Here is an 18,341-nt window from a genome sequence, read left to right as displayed (position 1 = left end):
GGTTACTGGGTAGTACCCTGTATAGTGGCTGGTGAGAAGAGGAGCAGCTCAAGGTTCTATCCTGGGACATGTTGGGAAGAATAGAGACAACAGGTATAAACTGTAACAAAAGACATTCAACCTGGAAATACAGAGAGGAAAAATCACCCTCAGATAACTTACCATCATAATAGGTTGCCCATAGAGGCTGTATGAAAGCATCCTTGGAGGTTTTCAAACCCAACTGGGTAAAGCTCTGAATAACATTTCCTAGCCCCATAGCAGACCCTATTTAGAGCAGGACATTGGACTAGGGACTTCCTGGGATCACTCCCAGCCTCAGTTATTTTACAGTTCTAAAAGAGAAGCAGTGGTGTCAACCAGAGTGATAAATAGTTATAAGCTGTTATTCCACCTCAGTCAAGTAAGACTTGAAATTCTGGTGCTGTACTGGGAGATGTGATCAAATCACAAGTTCCCCAAATCCCATCAGGGGATCCTGGTCAAACCTGTTGTCCAGAGACTGCTGTAATTCCTGCAATTCTTTCCAAGTGCTTGCAACTACCTAATAAAACCATTTGTGTTCTAACTGATCAAGGTCTGTCTTTGGCCAGGCACTTAGAAAGCAAAACCTGCTATACCTGGCTATGATCATGCAGTGCTGCATCAAGAGCTGCAATGCACCTCACAGATCATGGCACCAGCCTTATATACCGGTTGGGGAAGTGAAATGGAAAAACATCCAAAACAATCCCAGAAGTTATCCAGGCCTCAGGCAAACAAGAAATTACATTAACCAGCAAAATTTATAAGGATCACTGTTATAGGGAGAGAAAAACTGCTGAAATAAGGACTCATACACCTTTGATTGAACCAACAGTAAAGTATTACTTCATAGGCTTCTGAGATGTCCCAAACTTACACAAGAGTTAACAGAAGCCCAACCGAACAAGAATCTTTCTGCTAATCTAATGTTGATAGTTCACTCAATTTCTACTTTCTATTTCTTTCCTTCAACCTATTAGGATTTTTATGTTACAAACAGTTTATATTGTCTCTGCGTGTTGCTTTGCACAATGAGCCAGGGCCATTTAGTATCAACACAATTCCAAGAAAAAGGAAGTCCCAAATTTGTTTTGCATGGAATTCTGATATTTATTTGTTCAGCATTTTTTACAGAAACTAGCGAACAAAAAATCATGGAATTTAAATAAAGTACCAAACACTGAAAGAGCACAAGAGTGCATCAATAAAATACACTTGTATAATTCTTAAATCAAAGCAGGAAAGAAGGAAATAATGGCTAAATTTAAACTCTTAACATTAATTGCTTAATGAAGAATGACAAGAGTGTATGTAATAGGGTCATTTTATATTAAGAACAAACAGTGCCCTCTGTGGTTTAACAGAAAATGTGGTGTTGGTTACTTCTGCATTGTATTTTTAAACACAGAAGCTAAGAGCACCCAAAATTGCCCTATTTAGTATAATCACTTAGCTCGATGAAAATCCTCAGTCATTTTAGCATGCTTGCCCCAGGAATGCAGATTGCAAGTAGCAAACAGAAAGTAATCCACAAATAGCTTTAGAATCCTGTTTGAAAAATTGGCCTGTGAGCTATGCAGGTCTAAAAGCCAAGTGAGTACATTATGATCCAAAAAAGTGAAGGATTTTTTTAAATGATTTATGTAAACTAGGAAAGAAAAACTCACTTTAAAACAAACTCGAGCATGTATTGTTGATATGATCACATTTTAGAATACACTAAGTGTTCCAAATGGCCCTCAGATCAATTTTGGGAAGTAAACAAAGCTCAGCTTTCAATGAGATTTAGGTTTTAAAACACAAGAAATTAGGTATAGGTTAATTCAAACATTCATTAAATCCAGACTGCCATGAGTTATATTCCATGGTCTAAAGTGATGACTAACACAGATAACAGTCATGCTTATGCAATCTGTTACAGATAATATGTTAAGTAAAATAATTTGCACAAACTCAAAAATAAAGGATCTTTCCAGTTAACAAAAGAGCCAAAATTAAAACATAATTTAAAGCATGCATTTTGCTCTATATTTGAAATCAGAGAGTGTGTCCACATTTCACACACACACAGGCATGCACACACACACACATTATTTTAATAGATGCCAGATGGGAAATGTACTTGACATCCCGTTTACTTTTGGTGATGTGAATGCTGTGGCCTCTCCCTCATTCTTGCATGGTATTGAGCAGCCTCCAGTGACTGCTACGGAGCTCAGCCCCAGAGCACGGCCCCTACCTGGGCTGGTAGCACCACTGTCCCAGGACCTGAGGTAACACAATTGGCCATGGAGAAGCAGCACTTCATGGGGCACGTCCTGGGGGCACTTGTAGGCCCTTGGACAAAATCAGTTCCTGTTCCCTGCAAGCAGAGAGGTGGGAGGACACAACCCAAGGACTTCACTCAGATGCAGAGCTCAGCCTCCTCTTTCGGAAGGGAGCCTTTGGGGAATAGAAATGTTGCTGTGCATTTCCTATGCAGGCTGCTTCTCCTGGCACTCCAGCTGGCCATTGCCTCCCCTGTCCATGGTTTGACAACAGGAGTGGGGAACAGCTCTGCACATCAAGAGCAGGGGTGATGGCCAACAGCTGAGTCCCAAAGCGGGGTCCAAACCATGCAGGTGTCCCCCACTGTGCAAGGCGGTATGATTTTTTGCCCTTATTAGCATCTGGAAATGTCTTCCTTTATGGCAATTTATAGTAACTCATGTTTACACTCCTACAAGTTCCAAGCTGTACACCAAGACTTCTCTGGACACTGCCAAACTGAAAGAGGCTGGATGGCACCCAAAGCCTTTACAGTCCAAGCACAGGTGAGAGTAGGTGGAGGGGGGTCCCTTGGGTACAGAGCATCTCAGTATGTCAAGCCCCATCTGCTGCCAAAATTTTAATATGCAATGTCTAACCTGCCTTTGGGGGAGATAGAGGGAAAACCATAACTCTCAACAGCCCTGTTTCAGTGGTCAGTCATCTGAAGCATCAGTGTGTTGTTTTCACAGGCACCAGAATGAGATCTGCTGAAGCAGCTGGAGGAATAGCAAAGCAAGTTTATAATACAATAAAGCTATTACCATACTTCATTCATGGCTGTTTGTAAAAGGCTCTGAAGATGTAAAGAGTAATATAAGCACTGAGTGATATTATTAGTGTTTCAAAAGCTACTTTGGCTTTTAGGTTTGCTATTTAGAGCATGCAGAAAGCCATCTTCCAATACTCTTTCCTGCAGCTGGAAAGTTGTCAGTCGGCAAAGAGTGAAAAATGAACTGGCAAGTATCTATCAAAACACTTACATTAATTTAGAATATTTGCATTTGTAAAGTATTACAGTGTAAAGTATTATTAGAGTTAGCTGGATGTCTGAGATGGATATGGGAAGATGAAAAAAATGAAATATTTATTTTACTACCCTGGGTGTCATTTTTGTTATGATATCTGGGTGTAAAGTGCTTTTCTGGCTGGGTCTTTCTATAAACTCAGCATCGCAGGGCACAGCACAGGCCTGTCTAAATAATCGCCAAAGGCAGTTTCACTTTGCTGATTTTTGTTGATATAGGTGCACATATATGGACCTCCTGCTCTATTGTCAGACCACCTCTTTATTCCCTAGCATGAAGCTTTGGCATCTCTGTCTTGTGGCACCTGGGAGCATTTCCCAGTTCCTTAGAAGTGCCTGAAGAGCCCAGGGAAAACATTTCTAAGCTACTATTGTGGTTGTATTACAAGGAGCTGGTTCTGCAGTTCAGGTCTTTTCAGCATTCCCTTCCCTTTTACCAAAAGGCAGCTAATTTCAGTGGAAAGTCTGGAGGTTCAGACTAAATTAACATTTACAGAAAAGGGGAACTTTAATGATGAAAGAAAGCATTAGAAAAAGAGGTCAGACAAATAGGCATTCTGTCAAAACAAAACAAAACAGTAAATATATAGAACACAAAATACATAGATTAAAACAAACCACTTTGAGCTGTTGTAACAGTATCAAGGGAGCCGTGGGCACATCGTTTCCTGTCTCCACTTTCACCCATGGCTGCACTTCTTGGCAAGACCTCATCTCCTGGGGTGCCAGAATGACTCCCAGGATGCCCCGTTGTATCCTCACTGTGAATAGGATCCACTGATAATATCTGTGAAAGATAACAGGGGAGGAAAACACTTCTTCATAGACACTTAAATTATTGTGCTATATTTGTGTCATGATCAAAGCAAAAATAAAAGCAGAAAAGTAACAAAACAGTTAAATACTTAACCTATTTAGAATGTCTTGGATAATAATTTGGATACTATGTCAGAGAAGGAAGAAGGGAGGCATAATTAACAGATCTATTATTTAAGGGATTAGATTATCATCTTGTTGAAGCCTCAGGCATCTTAGAGAAAAGCCATCCCGTAGGCCAACTGGGAGTGTAAAGGTACCTTGATTTTTAAAGACAGCCTGAGTCTTCTATTTTTCTCATTAGTATCTAAATATATGTCCCTATCAGCTTATTTCCAATTTTCTCCTGAGCTGCTGTCATGACTTAACCCCAGCTAGGAGCTAAGCACCACACAACTGTTTGCTCACTCCCCCTTGGCGGGGTGAAAGGAAGAATCAGAAAGGTAAAAGCGAGAAAACTCAAGGGATAAGATAAACAATTTAATAAGTAAAGCAGAGCAAAACAAGGCATTCATTCACCACTTCCCATGGTCAGGCAGGTGTTCAGCCATCTCCAGGACATCAGGGCTCCATCATGTGTAGCTGCTACTTGGGAAGATAAACACCATCACTCCGAACAACCCCCCTTCCTTCTTCTTCGTATAATCAGCTTTATATGCTGATTAGGATGGGGGAGAGGATGATTGCTTGTTTATTATTTTGGATTTTTAAGAGACAAAAAAAGATGGATAAGTAACATGGTATCAGTAACCTGTTAGCTACTCATGGTGGGAATTAAGGCAGCACTCTGCCTTGTGACATGAGGGAAGAAGACACCAGAGCAAGAGTGAGAACTACCTGTCCCACCAGGATTACACCTAGATGGGATTGGCCATGCACTAGACTAGCACACTTTCCAGATTTTCTCTAGACAACAGAGGACTAGCAAAATGTGGGAAGCATGGGCCCATTTGAAGCTTCACAGCATACTCTGGTGGTCACTGACACTCAGCGTAACCTCAGTTGACCTAAAACCTTTCATCCAGTCTCCAGCTCAGAACAGATATATTCTCTTTGCCTCTCCAGATTCCTTGGCTTTTCATCCTCTTCCTCTATTTCTTCCCTATCAGTCCCAGCTTCCCAGACACCACTGTAAACTCAGCTCTTCATCCAGGAGATTAATTTATTTATTGTGTCATGCAGTTTTTTATGTCCTTTTGATTTGATCTTCTCTATTAAAATAACACATTTTCCCTAAGATAATTATTTGAATCAGACCACATCTTCTTTGGAAAATTCTAATTGTAAAGCATCCATTGAAGAAAATGGGCCACATTGATATAACAGAGCTCAAATGGTTAATACCACTCTCTGAAAATACTTGAGTCGGATTTCTACTCCAAAACTGTCAAGCTGCAGTTCACAGTCCTTAGATTGTGTTACATTTGGTTTGTCTCACACCATATCAGAGCTCTACCTCTTAAGCATTGCCTAATTGGAGCCTTCACGCTACAAAACTACCACTTCAAAGTAGCAAGAGTACCATAAGGTTTTACCTTAAATTCTAACTTTGTATTAAAATAGGGAGCTTGAACCCCATCAATCTTACACTATAGGCTCTAATATGTCACCCCTTCTGATCTCTCTATACCTACCTATGACACCCTCTTTGTGCACTGAAGGATCTGATCATCTTATTTACTTTGCCTGACAGCATCCTTTGGAGAGTTACTTCTGACAAGTCAGACTACCTATCCCATAAGCAAGGCTTATTTTCTGTTTTCCTAGAACGGTGACATTACCATTACTGGTGTGCTTGACTCAGAAGACCCCCCTTTTTCAGTAGTCACCTGTCATTGTTACTTATCCCTCAACAATCTCCACACTGGTTGCAAACTTTCTCTGCAATGATTTCCTTTCAGGTCTCCAGCTGGAAAAACTGAAGAAGACAGGAGCCAGAACAGAAGATGCAAATAAAAGCAGACATTCAGCAGTGGTGATCCCATGGCAGGGGGGTTGGAACTAGATGATCTTGAGGTCCTTTCCAACCCTAACTATTCTATGATTCTATGACTTACTACATTATGGCATTTAATACCTCTAGTACACTCCAGGGAGTAAATTATGTTGTTCTTGATCAAAATGTTACACAGTACTAAATCAAACGTTTTATAAGACCTGCTTTTCAAACAACTTGCAAGTATATTTGAAGAAAAACAACAATAACAACAAGAAACCACCAAAACCCCCAAAACAAGTAAAAACCCTCACCACAGGTTCGTTTCAGAGATGTTGCCTGAAAATTATGGCTCTGGGATTAATTAAATTAACTTTGTTCATTCTTTATTAATTGACACTTTCCTCAACAATTCCGTGTTTTTACATGATCAGTGCAAACGTAAAAGGTTTAAAATTTGCTGTGTCCTCTAAACCTTTGCACTGTTCCAAGACTTACTGAAAAGTACCAGTAGTCATCCAAAGAACTCTTCGGCAATCTCTCATAAAAGTCTCAGATGCAGACTATCTAGACCTCCCTTTTTAAAATGTCTAGGTTTTGTAGCTGCTGTTTAACATCCTCTGAGAAACTCTTGGACTGGAAAGTATTTCGGTATCAGGTTCAACATGTAATATGACTAATTCATGTGGCTTTTCCCCAAATACATAACAGAAGTATTTGCTTAACACCTCTGTTATTCCTCCATTATAATTGACACTTCTTCCATTCCTCCTCTCAAAGGCCAATATTCTTTCTGTTCCTAAGCTTCCAAACCCATTTCCTATCATCTTTGGCTGTTTTGGACATCAATTCCTGTAATTTTTTTATTTCTATTTATCAGGCTTTTGGGCTGATTATTTCTTATTTAAAATCAAGCCTGTTAGTATACTGAACAATATGTGTTTTAGAGTTTATTCTATCTCCACACAGTAATTTGGTTATAACCTAGTTATGGTCTAATTATGGCATGTAGTTCTGTGATTATTTATTTCCTATCCACTAACATTAAATCTGAAGTATTGTTCTGTTCTGCTAAATTGTTTAAAATTTAGTATATCTTGAAAAGTCTAAAATATTTTCACATTGACAAAATGGGAGATCCAGCATGTCATTCAAACTCAAACTTCCAGCATCTCTGGGTATTTCCATTCCAGCACACATTACAGGGAGGCATTAAAAACCCCACTGCTGTGATTTTGTGATTTCTGTTGAAAACTAATTAGAAACATCTCTTGTTTTCTCACAGAAAATCATTTGGTGTCATTTTCATGACCTCACGTGAACCACACCAGGAACATGGAACTGCAAGAGACATACCCCAACTCTTTCACATGAGCAGCCACATCACCCAATAACTTGCAGGCTGAGATTTTAGTTTCTGTCACTACATTTCCTTAAACAGTTTAATGGTTTGAATGGATTTTTTCTATGTCATCCCCAGGCTTCAGTAGCCCCTTCTAAGAGATGAGCATCAGAACTAGATGCTGAATCCCCATCAAAGCCACTCTTGTACACAGCAATGTACACTGAAAAGCAACACACACATACTCTTTCCTCAGAGTTTCAGCAGACCCTAAGGATTAAACCACCACCCATCTGTCCCTTCTGCACTGTGCATAAAGACTGAGCCTAGCTCCAGGCAGCTGTGTCAGCTGGGAGCTCCCATCTGCTGGGACAATTTCCTATCTGACACCAGTACCTGGGTGAAGGACATTTCATTCTGTACAGATGCTCCAGGGAAATCTGCCAGCTGCTGGGACCAAAGCAGCCAGTTGAGCCGTCACGCTCTGTTCACCTCCTTGTTTTCTTCCAGCACCACGTTCTCCAACCACAACTCCCCCAAAAACAGAGTGCAGACTGCACAGGGGGGGAGCAGGGGAGGAGAAGAGGGGAAGGGAGAGGATGTCCAGTGACTCAGAAAGTGATAACAGCCTGTTTTATGTAGCCTACCATTCCCTTTCCCCTCTTGACTCTTCCTAAATAGGTTACATTCAGGGACTTTTGCATTCCAGGCATATGAGTCCTATGAACAGCCTCTAGTGATGGCAACACAGCCAGATTTATTACCAGGTTTGGAGCACTGGTGTATAGACAATTAAAGATTCTTTTTCCACACATCTCTCCATGCCTCGGTTAATTTTAGCTTGACATTTTGATTGGATGGAAAACGAGCACTCATTTGTTCCCACTTCTACATTGGTTATCAAGAGAAACTAGTTGCCTCATTCCATACAAGGCTGGGAGGAGGCCTGCTCTCCTCAGGGCTGAAGGCAGCATCCACTCCTGGTACCAGCCCTGTCTCCAACCTTCATCCCTCTTCACCCATGCCCAGACTCCTGTCTGTGTTCCACCCTGCCACAAGTCCTGCTTGTGTGTTGGCTGAAGACAGCAGCCCACAGGAAAAAGGGTTCATTAAAATCACCCTCTAATCTTTATGTGCATGCATATAAAACAAAAGGTTGTTGGGACCTTGTGCAAAGAAGACCACTTTATTTCTAACCTGCCTGTTCCCCCATCTCACACAGAAAGGACTGAGAGATGTTTGACGCGGCCTCAAAACCCTAAGCTGGTACAGCATCGGCTTGGCTGCTTTACTTGCGGGTCCAGTCATTTTTTGAGTGATCCTAAATTTTTGAAAACATGGCAAGTAATGGAAAAATAGACATTTTCAGCTTATCATAGACAATTCAAGGGAACAAATTAAAGGCAATGTTCTACCTAGGCAACTCTTCCACTGAATTTCAAAGGCGTGCTGACATGCTTCTCAAAACTGTGCTGAGGAAAGGATTTTTAATAACCAACAGTGTCAGGAAACGTCAATAGTCAGGCTCCTGTCCAGCTCTCCATTTTGCATATCCACACTGGCACACACCACACTCTGCTGTTCTTCATATGTACTTCTAGGCACAAACAAGAGGGGTTAATAAGAAATGCTCCTTCACTTAATCACAGTGCCTTAAGGGTTCCTGTCGGGAATCACAGCTACCAGTACCATGAAGTCATTTTAAAGGGATAAATAAATAAATAAATAAATGCATAGCCCAGGGATGATTTTCACTTTGGCTCCAATTTTAATCAGGATAATAACACCCAAAAGCAGCATGGCAGTGCTTTTCCTTTCATTTTGTGCCACGTTCAAGCGATGTTGTTTCACAGCTTTAATAGTCCTGTCAGCATTCATCAGCAAATCAAGACAGCCTCCAGAATACCGCCATAAAAACACAGTGGATTTTTAATTAGAACAGGGCAGCCTTTCGCACACCAAATACATGTTAAATTGATATTTCTCACTACAAGCTCAAGATTACCCAGTTTCAGCTGTTTCCAAATGAAGCAAATCAAGCTTAATGTGGGCTCAGCTGAACAAATGTATTTTCTTAGGTTTACGGCAGCTTTTAACTTTTAATGCCGTGTCTTTTTTCCCCCCCCCCCTTTTTTAAGATGATGTTATGGTAGGAAAATGTTACACTTGCCTATGTGAGATTTACAGATGACCTTTTTACTGGACAAAAGTTCTGTGGGACATGGGACAGAATATAAATCCCAGACTCTGCTCCATCAAAAAGCTGATAAATAAGTGAGGAAGATTAAGAGTGTAGTTTAATGAGCCAGTATGTTTTCCATTACAGATGTAATTATTTGCCAAAAATTGTCCTTTCCACGTTCATTCTGTTTCAAAAAACAATGACTCCTTCATAAACCTGTCTAATAGGTTTTCCGGACGCACCAGTTTTTAGGAGATCAGTGGTTTGTGGTCTTGTTGATGTGGATCAGAAGAAGTCAAAGTCATTTGTTGCTTTCCCTGAAATCTTAAGTAGCACAAGCTGCTGGATCATTTCTTGTTGGTATCTGGGAATTATTAGTGTACTCAGGATTCCCATCTAGTCCCATTTTATGGTAACAAAAACCACAGGGAAAAAAGTGACTTTTGTTACATCTGTGTTAATTTCCCATAAATCATGCTGAGCATATTCCCTTGTCATTTTTCTACTTAGCAAGTCAGTACTTAGAAGGCATGATCACAGGAATAAGATGTAGGGAGGCAATTAGGACAGCTAAGGCCTCCTTGGAACTCAATCTTGCTAGTCGGGTTAAAGACAATAGAAAGGGCTTCTTCAAATACATAGCAAATAAAACTAACACAAGAGGCAATATAGGCCCACTGCTGAACGAAGTGGGTACCCTGGAGACAGAGGATATAAAGAAGGCAGAGGTGCTGAATGCCTTCTTTGCCTCTGTCTTTACTCCTGCAGACTCTCCCCGAGGGCCCTGGATTTCTATAGCCCCAGAAGGAGTCAGGACAAAGGAGGAGTTTGCTTTGGTAGATGAGGATTGGGTTAGGGATCAGCTATGCAAACTGGACATCTGTAAATCGATGGGTCCGGATGGAATGCACCCACGGGTGCTGAGGGAGCTGGCGGAGGTCATTGCTAGGCCACTTTCCATCATCTTTGGTAAGTCGTGGGAAACGGGCGAGGTGCCTGAGGATTGGCGGATGGCAAAGGTCGCACCAATCTATAAGAAGGGCAAGAAGGAGGACCCGGGTAATTATAGAGCGGTCAGCCTTACCTCCATCCCTGGAAAGGTGATGGAACAACTTATTCTTGACTCCATCACTAGGCATATCAAGGATGAGGGGGTCATTAAGAACAGCCAACATGGTTTTATGAGGGGGAAGTCATGTATGACCAACCTTATAGCCTTCTATGAGGAAGTGACTAGGTGGAGGGATGATGGTAGAGCGGTAGATGTGGTTTTTCTTGATTTCAGTAAGGCATTTGATACTGTCTCCCACATCATCCTCATAGATAAGCTAAAGAAGTGTGGGCTTGACGATCAAGTAGTGAGGTGGATCGAGAACTGGTTGAAAGGAAGAAGGCAGAGAGTTGTGGTCAATGGCGCAGAATCTAGCTGGAGGTCTGTGACTAGTGGAGTCCCTCAGGGGTCGGTGCTGGGACCGGTGCTGTTTAATATTTTCATCAATGACCTGGATGAGGGAACTGAGTGCACCCTCAGCAAGTTTGCTGATGACACAAAACTGGGAGGAGTGGCTGACACACCAGAGGACTGTGCTGCCATTCAGCGAGACCTGGACAGGCTGGAGAGTTGGGCGGGGAGAAACTTGATGAAATTTAACAAGGGCAAGTGTAGAGTCTTGCATCTGGGGAAGAACAACCCCATGTACCAGTACAGGTTGGGGGTTGACCTGCTGGAAAGTAGCGAAGGGGAAAGGGACCTGGGGGTCCTAGTGGATAGGAGGATGACCATGAGCCAGCAATGTGCTCTTGTGGCCAAGAAGGCAAATGGCATCTTAGGGTGCATTAGAAAGGGAGTGGTTAGTAGGTCAAGAGAGGTTCTCCTCCCCCTCTACTCAGCCTTGGTGAGGCCGCATCTGGAATATTGCGTCCAGTTCTGGGCCCCTCTGTTCAAGAAGGACAGGGAATTGCTTGAAGGAGTCCAGCGCAGAGCCACAAAGATGATTAAGGGAGTGGAACATCTCCCTTATGAGGAGAGGCTGAGGGAGCTGGGTCTCTTTAGCTTGGAGAAGAGGAGACTGAGGGGTGACCTCATCAATGTTTACAAATATGTAAAGGGTAGGTGTCAGGATGATGGAGCTAGGCTTTTTTCAGTGATATCCAGTGATAGGACAAGGGGCAATGGGTGTAAACTGGAGCATAGGAGGTTCCACGTTAACATCAGGAAGAACTTCTTTACTGTAAGAGTGACAGAGCACTGGAACAGGTTGCCCAGGGGGGTTGTGGAGTCTCCTACACTGGAGATATTCAAGGCCCGCCTGGACAAGTTCCTGTGTGATGTACTGTAGGTTACCCTGCTCTTGCGGGGGGGTTGGACTAGATGATCTTTTGAGGTCCCTTCCAACCCTTGGGATTCTGTGATTCTGTGATTAGCTCAAGTTAGTGGAAGAGGGGAAGTTATGCCAGTGATAGTACCCACCTCCTCCTGGTCTACATTGCTACTGCAGCAGCAGACTACATGCACTTCAGTTGTTCTTTGCCCTAAAGAGTAGGAGGAAGGATTTGTGGGGACTGCAGCCTGATCTCTGGAGAAAGCAACTTAGGGCAATTCTAACCCAGCAGTTCCACCTCCTGTGCATAGGAGCTCATCCAAAGCAGCACAAGAAGTCACTGCCCTCCCTGTCTTAACAAAGACTCACTAGAGAAGCTTTGTGGCAGACACAGCCATATTTCCCATAATAATTCATGAGTGATATCTATTAACTCATTCACAGAGATCCTTAATTGTTGTAATATATGCTTTAGCCTAGCAAGAGGCAAAAGGACAACAGCATAGTTAAGCAGCATAGTAAAAGCATAGTTAGAAACCTAACTGGTTGAGGATTGTATTCTAGTGTCCATCTAGCTGCCACAACTCTTCCATCCATTTTGAGCTTGGCCTGAGGGTCTGCAGATCTCCAAAATATTATAAGGAAGTCAGGTCCCTTGGAAAGGGATTGACAGTAGACTGATGTGCTGAGCAGGGACACCACTACACTACCAAGTGGAACAGGGGTGGCAATGCAGAAGTTACATTGCTCTTGATGCCTTGCTCCTGTGTCAGGCTGGGAGCACAAGAGCTGCAGACATTGGGACACACTTGCTTTCAGTAACTTCCTCACATCCCTGCAGCCTGTCTGGTTGAAGAGGTCTGGAGGAGAGCAAGGAGCTGTACAAAAATCAACCAAGCAAACCACATGTGCTACAGCACTAGGGCTTCATCCCACTTTCTGACCAATACCTTGCTCAAAGCAGAAATAGCTTGGTTTGGCCTGGACTATCTCAAAAATGGTCCTCTGCAGGTGACACATCACCTTGTTCTCTGCACCACAGCTTTTCCTGCTTTTCCGGTGGGCCTCCTCTCCTGCTGTCCAACATACCTTGAAGGCGCTGCAGCAAACACCTAACCTGGCTTCTCTGCAACTCCTACGGTCAAGCCAGGCCTTCACGTGAAGGTCCTCTCTCAAGGAAAACCTGTTATTAAAGACCCTCTAGTGCCAATCCTCCTAGCAGCAAATTGCTCTATATATTTTCCTTTGGTCTCTCAGGAAACCTGCAGGACTTGCAGGCCGTTCAACCAGCTTACCCCATATGCAACATGATGCACTCTGGCAGGATGATGGGACAAAAATCTCCCTCCAAACTTATCTCATGTGCATGTTGTTGGTTTTGGGTTTAGTCCTAAATCCATTTTTTTTTTTTAATACACATATACATCACAGTAAGACATTCCTTCTCATTTTTCTCAGTGCTCAACCCAAAATAGCCATAAAGAGAAATACCTTTAATTCAATCATCAAAGCTACATTAAACAAGCACAAACCTTCACTTAACTTTCAAAGAGCAGTGAAGCTTTGAAAAAGGGTCCTGTACCTGAAATTTCATGTGTAAATTATGACTTCACTTTCAGAATTTAGCTTGGCTTAATTTCTGGAGTAAATCCATCAAATGCAGTCTTCTGTGTGAAGCTTACTTCCAATAAACAATTTCCTACATTGAGAAGCAGAGAATAAGTAGAAAAACAAATACATCCCTTTGCATATGACTGTTTCAGAGAAATATGCAGACATCATGATAATGCAAAACTCAGAAGGACTGAAGACAATATCTGTGTTTCACCATTTGGCATCTGTTTCAGCTCCATGCTAAGGCTCAGACCTGAAAGGTGCTGACTGTCCCCAATTCAAGCTTACAAAGAGGCAATCAAATGAATGGGAAATCAAACAGACCAAAAGGAGTGGAGCAAAGAAAGCACACTTCATCATAATTACCAAGGAACAAAATTAATCACACATAAAGTGACTTCAGCTGTTCTGGGCTCCCTGTTAGAGAAGGTGAAAGTCCATTTCCATGAGCTTCCCCAGCCCCACTTCTTCACAGCTGTTTCTTCACAAGTCCTTCTATCTGTGCATCATTCCCCTCAGGGTGAGACATCAGCTTTCTGGGAAGCAACATGCCATTGAGCTGTGGTTTGACAGAGAACATGACAGCACACAGTGACGGAGTCATCCTCTTTGCAAGAGTAGGTTCAGTGGTTTCCAGGTGGCACTCAAGATGTTGGTTTTGACCCATGATACCTGTCTAACCTTATGCTCACAGAGGTGGAAATAATGCAAGCTAGAGTTCCTATAGAGAGACAGACTGGACTTGCACTGGGGAAAAGAACGTTTCAGGTATGAAACAAGAAGTGGTGAAAATAATGGGCTTGGTTCTGCTTGTGCTGGTGCCCCCTTTAACACATGACAGTAGTAGTTGCATGTTCAGTGAAATCCTGCATGTTGTACATGACGGAAAGACAGCAGCACTCCTCAACTAGAAATAGTTTATATAAATAAGGATAAATGAGCACTGACAAAAGATTGGTAGACAGGAATGAGAAGCAGCCTCTTCCCTTCTACTTGGCACCTGGCAGAAGAAGCCTCACCCAGTATGTGAAGTCAGGTTCAATTACCTCACCTAGCTGAGGGATCTTACACCCTGATTTTCTTTTCCCTGGAAAACCTTTAGGCTTATTGTTGGGAGGACCAGCTGACAGGCAAGAGATGTGGTTCAAAACTCCCAGGTCCCCCATGCCCCCATGCTCAAGTCATGGTGATTGTAGGTGATAATGGGACAGCACCTTCTCTTCAAAGAGATTCATAAAGATTTCCCAGTGGAAATGCCTCAGGCCCTCTTACAAAGAGAAGTAGTTAAGGAGAAACATGTGAGAAACACTACTGGAAATCCATTAGTGAAAGAAAGGATTTGTTTTCAAATAATTCAACTAAAGAAGTACTAGCTAGCAGAGAGGAGCTCACATAAACATTTCACAAGTGGGTAGCAGGGAGCGAAGAACCAGAAAGGCATAAATAAATTACTCCTCTCTGCCAAATAAATCATGAAAATTATAAGCTTTTTGAGGTACTTTAAATACTTTTGATACTTTAAATACTTTATTTGCTCTACAAGTTAGTACAGTAAGAAGCAATACAGGCCCCCAAATTCTTTAATGGAGTCTCTAAGCACTGCAGGAATATACGCAGCAAATAGCAGGGAAATAAGTCAATAATCAAGTAGATCCAGCTTGGAAAGGATTAGGGTACAGCCATGGCTGTATCACTTAACTGTACATCAATGAGCACTTGTTCCTCCCTGCACCAAAGATGCTGTGTCTGTCCTCAACAGCTCAGGCTGTCCTCGAAGCTGCAGACACTCGAAGGCTGCCCCAGCCCCAGGTGCCTGTGCACCACAGCACTTTATAATCTTATGCTGTATTTTCTTCCCACGTGCCTTTGCTTAGGGAACAAGCGGCTTCAAAGTGGTGAAGAGCAACGTGAGGCAGAGAGGAGGAAATGTTCCCACTAGATTGATTTTGTACACAACCTCCCCTAAAAAATTACACTGGGTAATCCATGTATGTTTAACCTTTGGGCTCTTAACTAATTAATTACTGTACTTTAATTAGCGCACACACTTAGTGACGTAATATTTCTTCATGTTTCAAGTAGGAAAGGTTTTGGCACAGTGCAGTCTTTTCTTAGTCCAGATTGAAGTAACAGGGGTTATATAAATGCAAATTACACAATTTGACAGCTGTGTAACATCAGCTTGTTATGACTTGAAGAGCTAAATCCCAAGACCCCTCACTGACAGGAGAAATCAGGCTCCCACTGCATTTTGCCAGTGCAGGGGCCTGCAGAAGACAACCCTGGTGCAGAGCCGCCACTGCCAAACCTTCTCACCCTCCTTACCAGCAGCCCATCTTGCTGCCCTGCTCTGGTCTCTCATGGGTTTCTGGGTGTGCCCTTCCTCCTTTACCCACTGCCAGATATTTGAGTTTCTTTCCTCTCACACCTGCCATGCCTTCTTTCTTCACTGTCTCTGGCTTTGACTTAAGTGCTCTTATTGTGCCCAGCCACTTTCCTCTTGCCACAGTGCTCAAGCAGTGACATGGGTCCTGGTATGGGGCCGTCTGGCAGGCTGTGGCACATACATCACACGTGGAGGGCTCGATGGATGAGGGGGGGAAGGGCTTGTTGGACAAAGGGGTCCAAAACTGCATCCAATCGCATGGCTAGGTGACCTTGGCAATACAAGAGGTTGAGGTCCCTTATTAACAATGACTACACTACTACTGGTACTTCTGCTCTGGGAAACAAAACAAAATCAAGTTGTTCCTGGTTACTTCATGCACCTTCCAAATGCTGTTCACTAGTCTGGAACAGAAAACATGGCTGATGATGAAAGGACAAATCAAGATGATTGTATGCCTAGAGACAAAGAAGAAAAGTGCATCTGCTCACAAGTCCTCCATCTTGGTAAGGAGTCATCCATCAGTTCATCACCACTTTCATCAAAGCTTGGTTTTGGCTGTACTATCCCAAAAATTGGTCCTCTGCAGGTGACACATCACCACCACCTTGCTCTCTTCACCACAGATTTTTCTGCTAGGCCATCAGAGTTGTTTCTGTTGTTGTTGACTCCTACCACATCTCAGAAGAATCTGATTCTCAGATCTGGCAGTAACAAGGACTCCCCAGGTTTTTGTCCCAGAAACAAGGCATCTATAGCATTAGCTTGTTTGCAGTCTCGCTTGCTGTCCAGAGCCTAACCTGAACATACAAGACTGGAATTTGTCTTTCCCCCAGGGCACACCTAATATAAGCCTTCTTAATTCATAAGCTTAAACAAATGTTAACGAAAATTATTGAAACATTTATAGCTGGTAACAACATGTAAATAAAGTCTGGTCTGTCTTTTTCATCAGATAGCAACAAATTCTCTCTAAACTTGTATTGCTCAGAGTCCCTTACTCTAGGATCTATACTTAGATAAATCCACTGGCAGATACCCAAGGGCTCTCCAGCTTTGGTGGAAACAGGCTTGGAGTGACATGTGTCCTTTTCACCTCCATTACAATAATGATCTAAAAAACAGCAGGGGACAGAGCCCTCAATGCATGGGGCATTGCACAGACGCAGAATTAAACAGCAGTTCTTCCTTCGAGGAACTGACAGCCATTGCACCAGGTAAGAGAAAAGCCCAGGGAAATACAGGTGTCAGCCTTGCAGACAATGGCTGTAGCATCAGAGTAACCTGGTTGTCGTAGAGTGTGGTTGTGTATCACAGGAAGGATGATCCAGACATAGTCTGGACCTGCATATATATGGATATCTATACTGCTCTCCTGGGGATCCTCTAAGGACCAGCCCAGAGCTGACTCCTGTCTGTATCCAGACTTCTGGCCCTTAGTGTGTACCTGCTCTGGATGCACACCATCATGCACACCAGGAACACAGCTTTGACACAAAATGGTTTTCATCCCTTTTCTCTGTTGCACCCCTGAAAGGAGCTCTCCCAGCTCTGTTCCCCTTCATCAAGGCATGTTCCAGGCCAGTGGTGCATAGGGAAGCAGGCAGGCTGTGGGGCATGTCCGAGGGGACATTGTCATTCACAGAGGACATTATCTCACAAGCCCTGCTCCAACAGCATTCTCAGCCATGGCTGTGTCTTATGCCCTGGTCCATGACAAAAGTTTTGTCCTACAACCTGCTCAGCATTTACACCCTGAACACAGGAAGGGGTACGGAGAAGAGGAAGGAGCGACAGTTCTTCATATGAAATAGAATAAACAGGGATGTGAGAGGAATCAAGGATGGTGAAGTTCTGCCAAAAGCTAAGGAGCATCTGACTTTACCATTGAAAACATCCCCAAGGATGCTTTCCAAAGTAAATAAACTACATAAGACCTCTTTTTTTCCTAGAGTTTTCTAGGAAAGAACCCTGCTGACCCTGGATTCAGTACATTTTATATCACACTGTCCATAAGTAATTTAGAAAAATTGATCCTTTCCAGTAGACAGTGATTACCCCCGTTTGCAGATGAGAAACAGAAGGGAGGTGAGTTGCTCGAGGTCACACAGAGCTAGGACTGAAAACTGGTCTTTTGACTTCCAGAACTGTGTCTTAAGACGTAATCCTTCCTTTTTTTCCACTAGCATTGCAGGTTCCACTACACTCAAGACTCAGCGCAGTGGCTATCATTATTTTACTCTAATTGTGACTAATTTTCTGCACCGCTGCTCTGCATTTAATTACTTCAAAATGCATATCTGAATCATTTAATATACTGTAACTGTTTTTATGGTTAGAATAGAAGCATTAAGTGGTCTGGCAAAGCTCAGCATAAATAAATAGA

The 18,341-nt window shown here is 42.7% G+C and overlaps 1 long non-coding RNA gene across 1 annotated transcript in view; it reads right to left on the bottom strand.

Moving 5' to 3' along the window:
- Positions 1-1,109: 1,109 nt before the first annotated feature.
- Positions 1,110-18,341, bottom strand: part of LOC136009416 (uncharacterized) — a 105,910-nt gene continuing 88,678 nt past the window's right edge. Inside the window, exon 3 of the long non-coding RNA XR_010610550.1 lies at positions 1,110-4,145. This is a non-coding gene — a long non-coding RNA (uncharacterized LOC136009416). The remainder of the gene's footprint in view (positions 4,146-18,341) is intronic.

The sequence above is a fragment of the Lathamus discolor genome, chromosome 2 (assembly GCF_037157495.1).
Source record: "Lathamus discolor isolate bLatDis1 chromosome 2, bLatDis1.hap1, whole genome shotgun sequence".
Lineage (NCBI taxonomy): Eukaryota > Metazoa > Chordata > Aves > Psittaciformes > Psittacidae > Lathamus > Lathamus discolor.
The sequence above is the reverse complement of the archived record's forward strand: the minus strand, read 5'-3'. Positions and strand labels throughout refer to the sequence as shown.